General features: G+C 39.0%; 1 protein-coding gene across 1 annotated transcript in view; it reads right to left on the reverse strand.

Moving 5' to 3' along the window:
* The window catches only part of LOC101428943 (intelectin-2), a 399980-nt gene that overhangs the window by 91659 nt on the left and 291878 nt on the right, over positions 1-16443 (reverse strand). The gene's annotated exons all lie outside the window — the stretch shown is intronic.

A 16443-nucleotide genomic window follows, 5' to 3' on the forward strand; every position in this document is an offset into this window, starting at 1 on the left:
TGCTCATGTTAGAAAATTTATTCAAATGTTTTGTATGTTCTGTTTCTTTTTGTGAGCTCACATCGTTGGGAATCCTTTGAGATCTGTTTTTAAGTACCTTCCTCCAGAGACAATTTTTGTTTGCTTGAGCCAGGTAGATTGAGACTCTTCTAAGCCAGAACTGCTCAATTTTTTAATAACTTTTTTTATGGAAAATTTCAAACATGTACAAAAGCAAACAGAATAGTATAATGAATTCCCACATAGCCATCACCCACTTGCAACAATTATCACAACATGGCCAAATGTATGCCATCTACTTCCTATCCCATGGATTATTTGAAGCTGATAGAAGACATTGCATAACTTCCTCTGTAAATTTTCAGTGTGTGTCCCTGAATTACAGACTATTTCTATGAACATAACTATAATACCATCCTCACACTTAAAATTAATAATAATAATTCCTTAGTGTCATAAAATATTCAGTCAGTGTTTGCATTTGGATCTTTCTGTCATATCCCTGCAGGGATATTTAACATGTTTCTCTGTCCAGAACGATTTTAAACTGCATTCTTGTCTTAGAATGTTTTAGATCACATTGTTAATGTGTTTCTATCCTCAGCCTGATGAAGGGAAGGCTTGTGTTTATGAATTCTCAGTGAAGATTTTTTTCCTTTCTACTCATGGCTAAATCCAAGATAGGTAAATTTTATTGGATTTTCAATTGAGATAATCATAATTTCTAAAAATAACAACGTTTTTCACATTGAACCCTCAAAATATGCATTTAAAAATCATGTTGTATTTGGCTTGATTTCCAATACAATGTTGAATAAAAGATATGATATTAGGCATCATAACTTTAAAGAGAATGCCTTCAACAATTTATCATTCAGTATAATTTTTGCCATAGTTTTAAAAAAATTATTGAGATAATTCACTTACAATAAAATTTGCCCTTTTAAAAGTGTTCAATTCTGTGTGTGGGTTTTTGTTTTTTTTTTAGTATATTCACAGGGTTGTACAATCTTTCCCATGTTCTTATTCCAGAATATTTTCATCTTCTCTAGAAGAAATCCCATACTCATTAATAGTCACTCTGCATTTATTCCTCCCCAAAGACTCTGGTAACCACTAATATACTCTCTCTCTATGGATTTGCCTATTCTGAACATCTCATGTAAATGGAATCATATAATATTCCATTTTGTGTCTGACTTCTTTCACTTAGCATAATGTTTTCAAGAGTCATCCATGCTTGTATACTTTATGTAATAATTTGATTGTATGGTTATACCACATTTTGTTTACTCACCATTAATCGATGGACATTTGGGTTATTTCCACATTTTGGTTCTTATGGATAATGCTGCTATGAACATTTATTTACAAACTTTTGTGGAAACATATGTTTTCAATTCTCTTGGGAGATACCTAGTAATGGAATTTGCTGGATTATTTGATAACTGTATCCTTAACTTTTTAAGGAACTATAAAATTGTTTTCCATAATAGCTTCACCATTTTACATTTCCAACAGCAATGTATGAAGATTCCAGTATCTCCATAGCCTCATTAACACTTTTTGATCATAGCCATCCTAGTGGGAGTGAAGTGGTATCTTGTGGTTTTGTTTTACATTTTCCTAATGACAATAGATGTTGACATCCTTTCATGTAATTATTTGTCATTTGTATATTTTCCATGGAGAAATGTCTATTCAGATCTTTTGTCAATTTTTAATTGGGTTATTTGTCATTTTATTGGTGAGTTGTAAGTGTTCTGACATATTCTGGATTCTAGACGCTTACCAGATATATGATTTGCTAATAGTTTATCTCATTCTGTTAGCTGCCTTGTCACTTTCTTGATAGTGTGCTTTGAACTACAAAATGTTTTAATTTTGATAAAGTCAAGTTTATCTACTTTTGGAGGGTTACTTGTACTTTAGGTGTCATATCTAAAAAATCATGCCTAATCCAAGATTATAACAATTCACACTTATGTTTTCTTCTAAGAACTTTACAGTTTTAGATCTTACATTTAGGTATTTGATGCATTTTGAGTTAATTTTTGTATATAGTGTGTGTTAGGGGTCCAGCTTCATTCTTTTTCATGCAGATATCCAGTTTTCCGAGCACCATTTGTTAAAAGGACTATTCTTTCCCCGTTGAATTGTCTTGGCATTCATCATTGTTCATTGTTAAAAATAGAATTTATTTATTTATTTTTGTATTTTAGAACAAATCAATTTTATTTTTTTAATTTTTAAATTTTTAAAGATTTATTTATTTATTTATTTCTCTCCCCTCTCTCCTCCCCCCCCAGTTGTCTGTTCTCTGTGTCCATTTGCTGTGTGTTCTTCTGTGACTGCTTCTATCCTTATCAGCGGCACCAGGAATCTGTGTTTCTTTTTGTTGCGTCATCTCACTGTGTCAGCTCTCTGTGTGTGCGGCACCATTCCTGGGCAGGCTGCACTCTCTTTCGTGCTGGGCGGCTCTCCTTATGGGGTGCACTCCTTGTGTGTGGGGCTCCCCTACACGGGGTCACCCCTGTGTGGCAGGGCACTCCTTGCACGCATCAGCACTGCACGTGGGCCAGCTCCCACACAGGTCAAGAAGGCCCAGGGTTTAAACTGCGGATCTCCCATGTGGTAGGCTGACGCCCTATCCATTGGGCCTAGTCCGCTTCCCAAATCAATTTTATTGATACATATTAATAAAACGTACAATTCATCCCAAGTGTACAATCAATGGTATTTGGTATAGACACATAGTTGTGCATTCATCACTTCAAATATTATTAAGGCATTTTCATTATTTCAATAATAGTAATATTAAACAAAAAGCAGATGAACAAACAAACAAAATTCTTCACCTCTCAATCTCTCTATGCTTGCCATGCTATGCCTAGCTGTTATATCTGGCTATTCTTTTTTTTTTTTTTACCTTTTATTATTAATTTTTTAAAGATACATGGGTCACACAAAATGTTACATTAAAAAATATAATCTAATATAAATTTTGTGTGATCTATTTATCTTTTTTTAAAAAGAAAATAAAAAATAAAAAGAATAAAATAAAATAAATATCCACTCAGACAATGCCAATACTTTTTTAAATTTTTAAAATTTTTTTATTGTATTGTATTGTATTTTTCTTCTTTATTTTCTTTTAAATGTTACATTCAAAAATATGAGGTTCCCATTTGCCCCCCAACCTCCTATCCCACTCCCTTTTTTTAACAGTGTTTCAGTTTTGACAAACCACATATTGTTACTCAAGACAATGTGTGCCTTTCTCTTTATCTGTCTCTTATATGATATTGCCTGAGAAAAAGAAATGTTCTTGAAAAAAAGAATCTCATCCCTCTGGGGAGATCATTTTTTAGGGATATATTACTGGGAGTATAATTCCTGTAATACCTCATGATCACAGACTGTATCTGTGTTTTATTTTATCTGTTGTGCCAAATTTTGCTACAAATTCAAATAAAATTAAAATTTAAAAAAACATATGAGATTAACATATACCCCACTCCCCACACTCCTCCAACATACTCTGATTTCTCTTCAGATCATATAAATCTTTTCCCTTTTACAATTTATTTTTGTGTGTTGGTCTTGTATTCTTCAACCTTGCTGAACTTGTTCATTATCTCTGATGTTTTTATAGATTCCTTAGGATTTCCTATATGCAAGATCATGTCATCTCCAAAAAAAGATAGTTTTACTCTTTCCTTTCCAATCTGGAGGTCATTTATTTCTTTTTCTTACCTAATTGCCTTGGCTAGAACCTCCAGTATAATGTTGAATAGAAGGGATGAGAGGACATTTTTGTCTTGTTCCTGATTTTAGATAGAAAGCTTTCAATCTTTCACCATTAGGTATGATGTTATCTGTGGGTTTTTTCGTAAATAGCCATTTTGAGATTGAGGAAGTTCCCTTCTATTCTTAGTTTGTTGACTTTTTTTTCATGAATGGGTGTTGGATTTTGTTAAATGCTTTTTCTGTGTCTACTAAGATGATGTTGTGGTTTTTGTCCTTTATTCTATTAGTATGGTGGATTACATTGATTTATTTTCATCAGGTGATCTAACCTTTTGTTTTATTTGAATGAGTTAAATCCCACTTGGCCATGATGTATAATCATTTTTTATGTGTTACTGAATTGGTTTGCTAGTTATTTTGTTGAGGATTTTTGCATCTATATTCATAAGGAATATTAGTCTGTAATTTCTTTTGTTATGATATCTTTGGTTTTGATATCAGAGCAACACTGGACTCATAGAATGAGTTGAGGAGTGTTCTTTTTTAATTTTTTTGGAAAAGTTTGTGAAGAATTGGTGTAATTCTTTTGTAAATGCTCAGGAGAGTTTACTAATCATTGGTAGAAACCATCTGGTCTTAGTCCTTTCTTGTCAGAAGTTTTTGTTGGTTTGTTTGTTTGTTTTTTGTTCTTAGGAGGTTTTGGACCCAGGACCTCATACACAGGAAGCACGCACTCAATCACTGAGCCACATCCACTCCCAAAGAGGTTTTTGATTATTGATTTAATCTCTTTGTTATAGATCCATTCAGATTTTCTATTTCTTCTTGAGCCAGTTTTGATAATTTGTGTTTTTCTAGGAAGTGGTCCATTTCATCTAGGTTCTCTAACTTATTGGCATACAATTGTTCATCATAGTCTCTTATAATCTTTTTTATTTCTGTAAGATCAGGAGTAATGTCCCCTTTTTCTTTCTCAACTTTAGTCACTTGAGTCTTCTCTCTTTCTTTTTGCTTAGTCATTCTAGATAAAGTTTTGTCAAATGTATTGATCTTTTCAAAGAACCAAATTTTGGATTCATACATTGTCTCTATTGTTTTCCTAGCCTCTATTTTATTTATTTGTGCTCTGGATATATTATTATCTTCCTTTGCCTTGCATTAGATTTAGTTTGTCCTTTTTTCTAGTTTTTTTTAAGGTGGAAGGTTAAGTTATTGGTTTAAGGTCATTCTTTTTTAATCTAAACATTTAATTTTCCTCTAAGCACCGCTTAGATGCATCCCACAAGTTTTGATATGTTGTGTTTTCATTTTCATAATTTTGAAGGCTTTTCTAATTTCCCGTGAAATTTTTTCTTTGACCAGTTATTTATGATGTGTTATTCAATTTCCACATATCTGTGAATTTCCCAAATATCCCTCTGTTATTGATTTCCAGAAGACATTGCATAAATCATCATTACATTGTACTCGGAACCATATTTTCAATGTTTGTATGATTTCAACTATTTTACATTTACGGAGATTTTTGTTATGGCCTGTGCTAGTTTGAGTCTTTTGTGAATCCCAGATAATCCTGTTCTTAAAGCAAACCCATTCCTGTGCCTGCAAACCCATTGTAGATGGTACCTTTTGATTAGATCACTTCAGTTAAGGGTCTTTGATTAGATTGAGGGATCCAGGGTGAGTATTAATCCTCTTACTGGAGTCCTTTTTAAACGTAGAATTAAAAAGTCACAGACACACAGACAAAAAGCAGCAGAGACAGAGAAACCCTGGGAGGCTGAGAGAGAGGTCCTAGAGGCTGGAGGCTGTAATCAGTGAACACAGAGTCATGGAAGAAGCCCCCAAGAAGTTTTAAGAGATGAGACTCAGAGGAGAGGAGAAAGATGAGCCATATATCAATTGTCCACAACTGAACTTGGGGAGAAAGTAAGCCTGGAGGTGAAGGCAGAGACCCAGACTGGCAGAGCCAACATTGTGTCTTACCACCTGGTAGGAGTTCAGGATCACCAGCAGCTGACCTATGGTGAAACAGCATCTCTGATGATGCCTTGATTTGGACATTTTCCCAGCCTCAGAATTGTAAGCTTTTAACTTAATAAATTCACATTGTAAAAACCAGCCCATTTCTGATATATTTTTTTCCAGCTGTGTTTAGCAAACTAAAACATGGCCTAAGTGAGACTGGTTTATAATACATAATAGAACTAAAAGAATAAAAGCTATCATTTGAAGAACTGAACTCAGAGAAGACTCTATCTATGGTATCGCTTCTATATGCAAGAGGTGGCTGTAATTTTGAATTGGTTCCTATTGGGGTGTTAAATCCTTTTGAAACTATAGAAGGCAAATCATTTAAGATTAGTATTAAGTGAGTTTCAGGGACCTGAAAAGAGTGGCTGAGACAAGATAACATGTTTATTATTCTCTCAACTGAAAGAAGACAAGACATGATCAGTTTAGAGTTGGCATGGTACTTCTTCAGGTATCTATAAGATATCTCAGGTATCTCTAGGATATGGTGGTTCTACCATCCTTGGGTTGCAGCTCTTTTCCTCATGGTCCAAAATGGCTATTGAAGCTCTTCCCAACCACTTTTGTTCCAGACAGCAGGATAGAGGAAGACTTCCTTCCCAGAAGTCCCACACAATTTCTGCTTCTATAGCATTGTAAAACTTAGTTATATGGTCACACAAAAATGTAAAGGAGTTAGGAAATGCAGCCTTTAGATGAAATGCAATGTGTCCAACTAAATATCAGGATTCATCCTTTTGAGGAAAATAAAAGGGAAGATGAATATTTATTTGATAGACAACTAGCAGTCTTTGCCATCCGGGGAATGGTTTGATCAAGTAAGAGGGAACATCTTTGTAATCAGACGTATGGGAAGAAGGTGCAGACGAATGAGTGTGTGCATGCTCACACTTGTGCTTACTAGTCAAAGAGAATGTGGAAGGCATCTGTCAACTTGTGTATTCATCCTCTTTTCTCTGGGAACAGTGCCACAACAGAATTCCCTCACACTTATTCAAAGTTACTCATAACTTTTCAGTTTCTTGATTTGGATGCTGATTATAGTGATGTGTTCACTTTATGGAAATTTATTATGCATTTTCAGTACATATGTAATGTTTCAGTAAAGAAAGTTAGTGATAAAAGTTAGAACATGAGAAAGTACTGGATCTTAAGGTTTTGTTTCAAATCCATCTTGAGTTTTCTCCATGTGAACTACAACAATTTGAACCTGTTTTCTCTCCCCTATATATATATATTTACCATGACTATTTCTGAGATCTATGGGTCTACCTCTAAAGCATCAGAATCTCATTATACTAGTTCTCCCATCCTAGAAAAAAATTTGTAAAATAAAACCAAATTTATATCTAGAATTTTTCAATGAGCTATTTCAAATTTCACAATTTGAGAACTCCCCTCCTCAACTTGCAGAAAATTTACATAGAACCATTTCTTTCAATATCTGTAATGCCCCTGAAAGTTTCCATATATTAGTGAGAGCAATGTGACCATGCACCTCACTGCTTAAATATTTTCCCATCCACGGCTTCCCAGTGTTCTTAGGATAAAATTCATCTCACCAATCTCATCTCATGCCATGCTTCCCCTGACTTTCCCAGACACTGATCTTCTCTCATTCTGAAACTCAGAAATGTCAGACCTCTTCTTTTCTTGAATTAAAGAATTCAATTTATGTCTTTGGTACTGGTGTAAGACAGGATGAGGTGGGAGGTGGGGATTAGGGCAGTATTCTGTAGGTGCTCGTCTGCCCAATGCTATCAATAACCAGTTTTGATTCTACCTGGAAATCCTTAAGGGGCTGGGGTTGCTTCTCCTCCAGTCTTATATCCCAGAGCCATTCAAGAGATTGGAGAGGGATTACTGCCCTTTTCAGAGTACCTCTTGCCTTTCCAGTTTTTCTAAGACCAAGCATACCTTGTATTACTGTGGAGATATAAAAACTTCTTTATCAAATTGTCCAAGAGATCGCAAAAGCACAGGAAATTTAGAAGGAGCAGAAATTAAAGAAAGTTGCTTATTAGGCAGAGCCACCAGTCTGGAAAACAATTAGAACCAATTCATCTTGATGGGGAACCCCAAAAGTTTGCCCATTAAACCTTGCTGCCTAGAGCCCCATATTTAGCTTTTCTCTTGATTCATCAAGTTACTCCAAAATCTTTCAGTAAAATTTTCTCCCATCCTCTTCATTTTGGCATCTTGCATACAACAGCTGATATACTACAGGAGGTACATTTTTTGTTCTTTTGACCCTTTTTATCCTTTGCAAATGCAAATGTCCCAGACTTCAGCCAGATACTAATTGACATTCTCCTTTGCTCAATCCAATTTAAGATTGGAGTAGGAATGGACAGCTCTAGTCTAAAAGATAAGATAGATCCTTCCCATTCTAGTTGAGTGTCTTTACCAGTGAGATTTTATAAATGACCTTCTGACTAGTTTTCCTAAAAATTAAGCAGATTCATTCATATTAGGAAAGATTTGTTTCATTGACATGACTCTGACTCTTGTGAAATTATCGCCCTAGAATTATTATCCTAAGAGACATATGATTCTTTGAAAACTTGTTTACTTTTCAAGAGCCACGACCCAAGATGAGAATAGCCCTTATTTACCATCCAGAAATGTGGCAACAGTTTTATTTTGATATCTTTTTGACCAAATGTCTCCAGCAACCAGTTTTTATTTCCTTCAGAGCACTCCTGCATCTTCCTCCTTCCTCATAGCTGAAAATACTCCAAATACACTCATCTAACCTAATGACTATTCACTTTTAAGTCTCCGACTCCAAAGGGAAACATTTTCTGACCCTCAAAAGTAGGTCAGTAAAAACAACTGAGGGAGTGCTGAGTTCCTAGCCAGGGGAGCTCTGTCACAGTCCCTAAAGGAACAGCAACAATCCCCCAAGTGCAACGGCAAAGACCAGAAAGAAGGAAGGTCCAACAATGAGCCCTCGATACTAATGACTATGCTTGTAAGTCTGTGCACCTGAAATAAGAACAAGGCCTAGAGCTGCAGGGTGCCTAAGAGTTACCTCCTGAGAGCCTCCGTGTTGCTCAAATGTGGCCAATCTTGAAGCCAAACTCAGCATGTAAATGTGTTGCCTTCCCCCCAGCGTGGGACATGACTCCTTGGGATGAGCCTCCCTGGTGCTGAAGGATTACTACCAAGTACCAGTTGATGATGTAACAAGAAAATGATCTTGAATAAAAGGGTCACCTTGGACCAGCAGAATATCTCAGTCCACATATAATACCAGGAGTTAAAAATGTTTTTTGACCTGAATAAAAGGGGGAAATGGAAAGGACAAATGAGTTTATATGGCTATAAGTCTCCAAAAAGAGCCAGGAGGTTATCAGAGGGGTTGCCCTTATGCACACCTCAGCAGAGTCCCAGAGACAGATAAAGTAGATACAACCCCAGGCACTGGTTCTTCTGAGGGCTACAGAGACCCACAGTTTCTATGGTCATGGCAGATGGAGTTCAGTGCCATGTCAGTTGGCCTTACTTCGGAGTTTGTGTTTCTGTGTGATGGAGCTGGACGCAGATGTGACCTTTGTCCACAAGCCTCTCCTGTTACTTTTACCAGATCTGTAATTGGTGCTGGGGTTTAATGTATACCCAGGGGATCTGAATCCCTGGACTGACCATGTAATAACCAGGCCCTGAGCCTCAACAGACTTGCAACTCCTACACTCTGGTTTATAGGACTTACCCCACTCAGCTAACATGGAGTTGAAGAAGGTAAACCACCACACCAGGGAGCCAAGAGTGCCTACAACTGAGAGCAGGTGAATTGCATCCAGTATCCATGTGGAATCTAAGCTCCCTCTTGCTATAGAGGGGGAGTGGACACAATCATTCTAAGGTCCACAGGATGGAGGAATAGAGTATGGATTAGAGTGGATTTACTGATATTGTATTCATAAACTATTGTGATTAGTAATCGAAGAAAATTTGGCATTGGTGTGGAGAAAGTGGCCATGGTGGCTGCTGGGGGTAGGGAGTGGGAGGAAGAGATGTGATGTGGGGGATTTCTGGGGGTTGGGCTTGTCCTGGGTGGTGCTGTAGGGACAGTTACCAGACATTGTATGTCCTCCCATGGCCCACTGGGTGGACTGTGGGAGAGTGTGGGCTATGGTGTGGACCATTGACCATGAGGTGCAGCGGTGCTCAGAGATGTATTCACCAAGTGCAATGAATGTCTCATGATGATGGAGGAGGTTGTTGTTATGGGGGGAGGAGTAGGGTGAGGGGGGTGAGGGGTATATGGGGACCTCATATTTTTTTAATGTAACATTAAAAAAATAAAGACAAAAAACAACAAAAACCACAAAACATTATATTAAGTGAAGGAAACCAGACAGAGTACTACATATTGTATGATTCCATTTCTATAAAATGTAAACATAAATCAATTTATAAAGATGAAAGGAGATTAGTTGTTATGCAGGTCTAAGGAAGGAATGCTAAAAGATTCAGTCTTTTTGGAGTAATGAAATTGTTCTAAAATTTTTGAGATGATGAATGACAACACTGTGATGATACTAAAAGCCATTATTTATATACTTTGGATAGAATAGTCAGAAACAGTAGTTATGTACAGTGGGCGAAGCATAGAGAGATTGAAAGATGAGAAATTTTCTTGTTTTTTTTAAATTATTATTGAAATAATGAAAATGCTCTAATAATGATTGAAGTGATGAATGCACAACTAAGTGATTATAGCAAATATCATTGATTATACACTTTGACTGAATTGTATGCTTTATTAATATGTATCAATAAAAATGATCTAAAAATTTTAAAACCTACTATCAAAAAAAAAGTAGGTCAGATCTTCCTGATTTACATTCTCTGTTCCCTCTAGTTCTTTCACTTAGCAGTTGTCATATTTGACACTGTGGCTGTCTCCAGGCTAGAATGCATGAACCAAGAACTGTGCCGTCTTTCTCAGTGTTATATCTAGAATAATGTTTGACTCCTAGCAGCTGCTTAATAAATACATGGAACTAGGTTTTTGAGCAGTCTGAATTTGAACTTGAACTTGACTGGTTGGGAACTAGCGTCAAAGAGCTTTTTTTGCCCTCCATTCACATCATGATTATGTTAAATCTGTCTTTCATCACTTAAGGATATTTTGGGCAAATCCCTCAGTTTTGTTTTTATCACTTCCAGTAATTTAGCAGTGCAGTTCAGTGTAAAAACTCCCCTTTTACCTCTTCCTGTCACTCCAGCTCAGGCTTATCTCATTGCCCAAAGACCTATAATGGGTGAGGCAGTATGGTCTGATCTTTTCCCCTCCTATTTAGTTCCACCTTTTCTGGTGGAAAAGGGACAGGGAGGAGAAGGCAAAACTATTTCTTACTGACCTGGCCACTGCTGGTTTTCTCTGTTTCTCTTGCTAATAAGTATCCACTGTACATGCTTTTTATGTGGCAGACATCTAAACGTCAATGCTTTTGTGGAGCAGAGGTGTGGGTGCTTGTGGGTCCTCTGCTATATTGGTATGGAGGAGCTCACTGCTAAAAGGTTGCTGACAGGAAGGTTGCTCTGCCTCTGACCCTCCACCCACTCAGCTTCTACTGACAATGTACATGCAACCTCTTGCAGCTGTGATCTGACTACCAGGTGGCCTGGGTGGCAAGACCACTCAAGCTTAGCTACCTTCTACAGTTGTCACCATGGAAATTCCTACCTCTTTACAATGTCAAACAGTGGATGTGCAGGCTGCTTCCCATCTCTCTCCAATGCCATGTTTCTACCTTAATGGATTGAGCACCCAACTGAGAAATGATACATCAATCTCCCCTTCTTTCATGTACCTTGAATTTCTCAGTCATACTCTCAGAGCCCCCTTTCATTTGACATCATGGGAGGGGGAGTTCATCCATAGGGAAGGGAACCACAGGTCTCTCCCTACTCCAAGAATTTTGATACTGATGGTCCCCATTCTCTCCTCCCTTCCTAGTCTTCTGTTTGTATAGACTGGGAATGGGGAGTGCTAGGTGATTGCTGGGGGTAGCAGAACCAATTCAGTTGTCCCTTACTAAACCCTAGAGACAGTGCTGTCCCCCACTTATTTGCAACTTTCTTTAGAATGTGAAGGCTTTTGTCCCAGTTACAAAACTGAGGCATTAAAGAAAAGTCTCATCAAGATTCATATTACAAATATCTCTTGGCAGAATGAACCAATGTATTTGTAGTATTGTCTCCTCTTCAGGCACCCTCTGCCCAAACTGGACTCCTGGACAGAGGCCCCTGGGCTAAAATGGTGCATGTTGAGGGCACCATAACTCCTGTTTTACCCAAGAAAGGAAAGAAACAAATCCAGACATCTCCTATCCAGGGCAATGCAGACCCTCATGAACATAAGGGACATCAGGCTAAGAACTGAACATGGCATACGCTGGATAAAAAGCAGGAGTGATGAAAGAAATATATCATCAAGATGGGGTGGAATGGAAGGATGTGAAGAACAGTTGGTGAAAGAGGATAAGGGTGTGCAGTTACCACTTGCCAGATGATGCAGGTGGCTTTAGGCTAAATCTGTCTCCTCCCCCACCATGCAGTCTTCTGGTGAGGTTAGAAATGGGGGCTGGAGTAGGGCAGAGAGCACACCTCTCCAGGTGCAGGGACTGCCATTTAGCAAATGCCCTAGAATATAGTCTGAGGTCAATGGAGGATGCTGATCCTATTATTCCTGGACAGGAAGTGACCACAAGGGGTGGAATGGTTTCTAAGTTTGCTTTGATCTCAGCAAGAGCTATATAGAACTAACTTAGCCAAAGAGGTCATTTAAAGTCCAAATCCCTAAGAAAGAATTTTGGAAAGACTTCCTCTCCTAACACCCCAGCCCTATTCCCTAAAGGAGAGCATTTATTAAAGAGCTCAAGTCATAGCCTGGCATGCAGGTGGGTTCAGTCAATGTCAGCCCTCATTAAGCAGTTCCCAACATGCAGCCTTAGCATGTAGCATGGATAGGAACTTGGTAAATATTGGTGGTAAATGAATGAACTCATTTCTCTGAGGGTCCAGGTCTAATTTATGTGTATCCTTATCTGGTCCCACTACCAAGAACCAATGCAAGCGACATAAGAGCTAGATGTAAAGATGGCATTCTTTCTGTCCATAGGAGCTCCTGGCCTTGAACATCTTTCAGGTGTAACCTTATGCTGACTGTCGGGACAATTTGGCCCCTGGAGGAGTAGGTGGTGTGCCTGGGGCCCCTGGGACTTTGGGGAAACCAGTGGAAATTTTAACTTGAGAAAGGAAACAGTCTGACAACCAGAGGCAGAGCCAGGAAGGAAGTGGAGGAGAAGAATCAGACCCATGGAGCGGTCTAGAACCATGAAAATGAAAGACAGAACAGCAGGGAAGCTTAGATATCATTGTGCGCCTTGCTGCTCAAAAAGTGATCCATGGACTGTCGCATGACCTGGCAACTTGCTGGAAATGCAAAATCTTAGACTCCACCCCAAATATCTGACTCCGTCTGCATTTTCACAAGATAAAATTAAAATTTGGGAAACTCTAATCTAACCCAAGGCTTTAAGTTTTACTTAAACTCACTACAATGGAGCCAGCAGGGGACAGTACTGCAGAGTTCACCAGATCAGGCCAAGGGATGGTATGAAAATGACTTGTCCTGAAATTTCAGGTCACTTGAGGCTGCTCATTATGAGAACTCTGGGCAATGGCCAGAACATCCTCCTTGCAAAAAGACAAATGGCTTGAGTTCATTGATATTCATTATTTTGATGTATAGAAATATATGAGGGGCTGGGAAGCCTGGAAGAATCAGGCCTAGAATCAGGCACTAGAACTTTCAGAGAAGGGAGTTGCTTTGGCATAGGGTATCATGTTCCCTTGAGTGAAGTCTGGCTTCCTGGGCATGTGATCTGAACACAGGACCCTGTGTTCAGAAGGGCCCTGGCCTTGGTTTAATGCTCTACCATCACCATCCAGAAATTCCTAAATGCTCTCATATTTGCATTTAAAATTAATGTTGCACAACATAAAAATTAATGGTAAAATCCTTGATGATAATTTCAATTTTCAATTTCTCTTTATTTAGAAAGACATTAAATAGCAAATAACAAACACCATGACAAGTCATGAGAAAGACTGGAGAAGAAAGGAAAAATATTTATATTTCAAAGCCTTTAATGGCACCTTTTTCCTACTTTTTGAACAAGGGGCCCCATATTTCCATTTTGCACTGGGCCCCATAAATTATGCATCCAGTGTTTCCTTGAAGGGGTGGGACAGGTCGGGAAGAATTGGTGCTTGTGGCTTGGGCTATCTAAGGTGAGGTATGCTTCAGGTTTTCAAGTAACTACAACCAATATAAAGGTGACCCATGGAAAAATGTGTCTGACCCTTAGCAGCTAAGGTACATGCTTATCAGTAACATAAAGTGGTGTTTTTTTTTTCTTCTCACTGCTTTTCTCAGAAATTCCCTTTCACTCCATTTGTGCACGTATGAGTGTATGCTTGTGTCTGTGCATATGTGTGGGTATGTAATTTTTTTGATTCCCTGTGCTCATTGTTGAGTCTAGAAAACCTGACTTAAGGCAGATGCAGAAACTTCTGAAGATCAAATATTCTGAGAGTTTGAGGACTTGTTATCCCCAAGAAAACTTCTTCTTCCACCAAGAAAAAGTGAGGAAAAGGGAAAGGGTGCTACTCAGAGAAAGGAGGGATAGTCAGATGGGAGGCTGAGCTGAGGGAGAGGATGGGTGCCTTAGGGAGCCCAGGTTATTCTGTGGTAACTGAAAAAACCCCAAATTTCTTGTCATCCAGTCCAGGCAACTGTTCTTCGAACAGTGGCTTGGCCACAGGTTCCTTGCACTAGGTGGCTCCACTTCTCAGAGTTCTTGACTTCCTGCTATATTAACATTTTACTTACCAGAACCAGTCACACCGTTCTTTCTAGATAACAGGAGAGCTGGAAAACAGAGTTTTCCTATTGGCCCAATAGGAAAATGAAAGGTTTTGGTGAACATACAACATTGTCTTCGCATCAGAAGAAATCAAAGGCTGTAGAAAGCTGGTGGGATGTGGGGTAAAATGGTCTGGTTTAAAGAGAACGTGTTCCATGGTGGGACAGTTTCCTGAAGAGAGAGTGCATTCATTAGTGAGCCTCTCTCCCTTGAGGAGATTTAAAAGAGGAGAACATAAAGCAAAAGTGCCAGGTGATATGTGAGTGGAGGGCCTGAGGGAACCTGTGTGTGAATAATGAAGGACTCTAGAGAGAACATTTTGTTGATATGGTGGTTACATTGGATCCCATGATACAACTACAATTTGAAGAGTTGCCCCCACAACAACAATAGTATACTGGTCAGAGTTTTTTGCAGACCCCAGAAAATCTTCTTCTTAAGACAAACCCATTCCTGTGCCTGTAAACCAATTGTAGATGGAGGCTTTTGATTAGATTCAGTTAAGGGACCTTTTGGTTAGATCACTTTTTTCCTTCCCATTCCCCTCCCACACCCTGCTGTTCTTGCTGTCTGTGTCCATTCACTGTATGATCTTCTGTTTCTATTTCTCTTTTTGTCTTCTCTTCTGGTCTTTCTCTCCTCTAAGATTCACTGGGATTTGATCCTGGGGACCTCTGATGTGGAGAAAGGTTCCCTGTCAATTGCACCACTTCAGTTCCTGGTCTCTGCTGCTCTTCACCTTGACTCTTCCCTTCATCTCTCTTTTTGTTGTGTCATCATCTTACTGTGTGACTCACTTGTGCAGGCATTCAGCTTGCTGTGTGAGTACTCGGCTCACCACACGGGCACTGAATCACCATGCGGACACTCGGCTCACCACCTGGGCACTTGGCTTGCCATGCAGGCACTCATGTGGGCACTCAGCTCATCACATGGACACTGGCTCACTTTGCGGGCACTTGCTAACTACACACTCACGTGGGCACTCGGCTGGCCATGTGGGCACTTGTGTGGGCACTCAGCTCACCACATGGGCACTCAGCTCATTGTGTGGGCACCCACTTGGGCACTTGGCTCACCACATGGGCACTCAGCTCACCATGCAGGCACGCTTTCTCTTCCTTTTCACCAGGAGGCCCCAGGGTTTGAACCCGGGTGGTCCCATATGGTCGGCAGAGCCCTTATCACTTGAGCCACATCTGCTTATTTTATAATTAGATTAATTTGGTTAAGGGCTTTTGATTAGATTGTGGGGCACAGGGTGGGTCTTAATCTTCTTATTGGAAGCCTTTATAAATAGAAAACTAAACAACTACAGACACCCAGGAAAAAAAGCTACAGTGGCAGAAAGAAACCTCTACATGTTGATAAACCTGGGAGAAAGAGAAAAGTCAGAGACAGAGCAGAGCAGCCCCAAGTTGAAGCAACAAGACCTGGAGGAGAAGGAAGAGACAAGCATAGAAAAAACAAGCCAGGAGGAGAAGGCTGAGATGGCCAGAGCTCCCATTGTGCCTTGCCACATGGCAGGAGTCCAGGATTGCCAACAACCAACCTTCAGTGAGACAGCATCTCCAATAATGCATTGATTTGGACATTTTCACCGTCTTGGAACTGTAAGCTTTTAGCCTAATAAATTCCCATTTTAAAACCTAACCCATTTCTGGTATATTGCTCCCAGAAGCTTTTAGCAAATGAAAATAAATGGTGAAAAAGA

Source organism: Dasypus novemcinctus, chromosome 13 (assembly GCF_030445035.2).
Source record: "Dasypus novemcinctus isolate mDasNov1 chromosome 13, mDasNov1.1.hap2, whole genome shotgun sequence".
Classification (NCBI taxonomy): domain Eukaryota; kingdom Metazoa; phylum Chordata; class Mammalia; order Cingulata; family Dasypodidae; genus Dasypus; species Dasypus novemcinctus.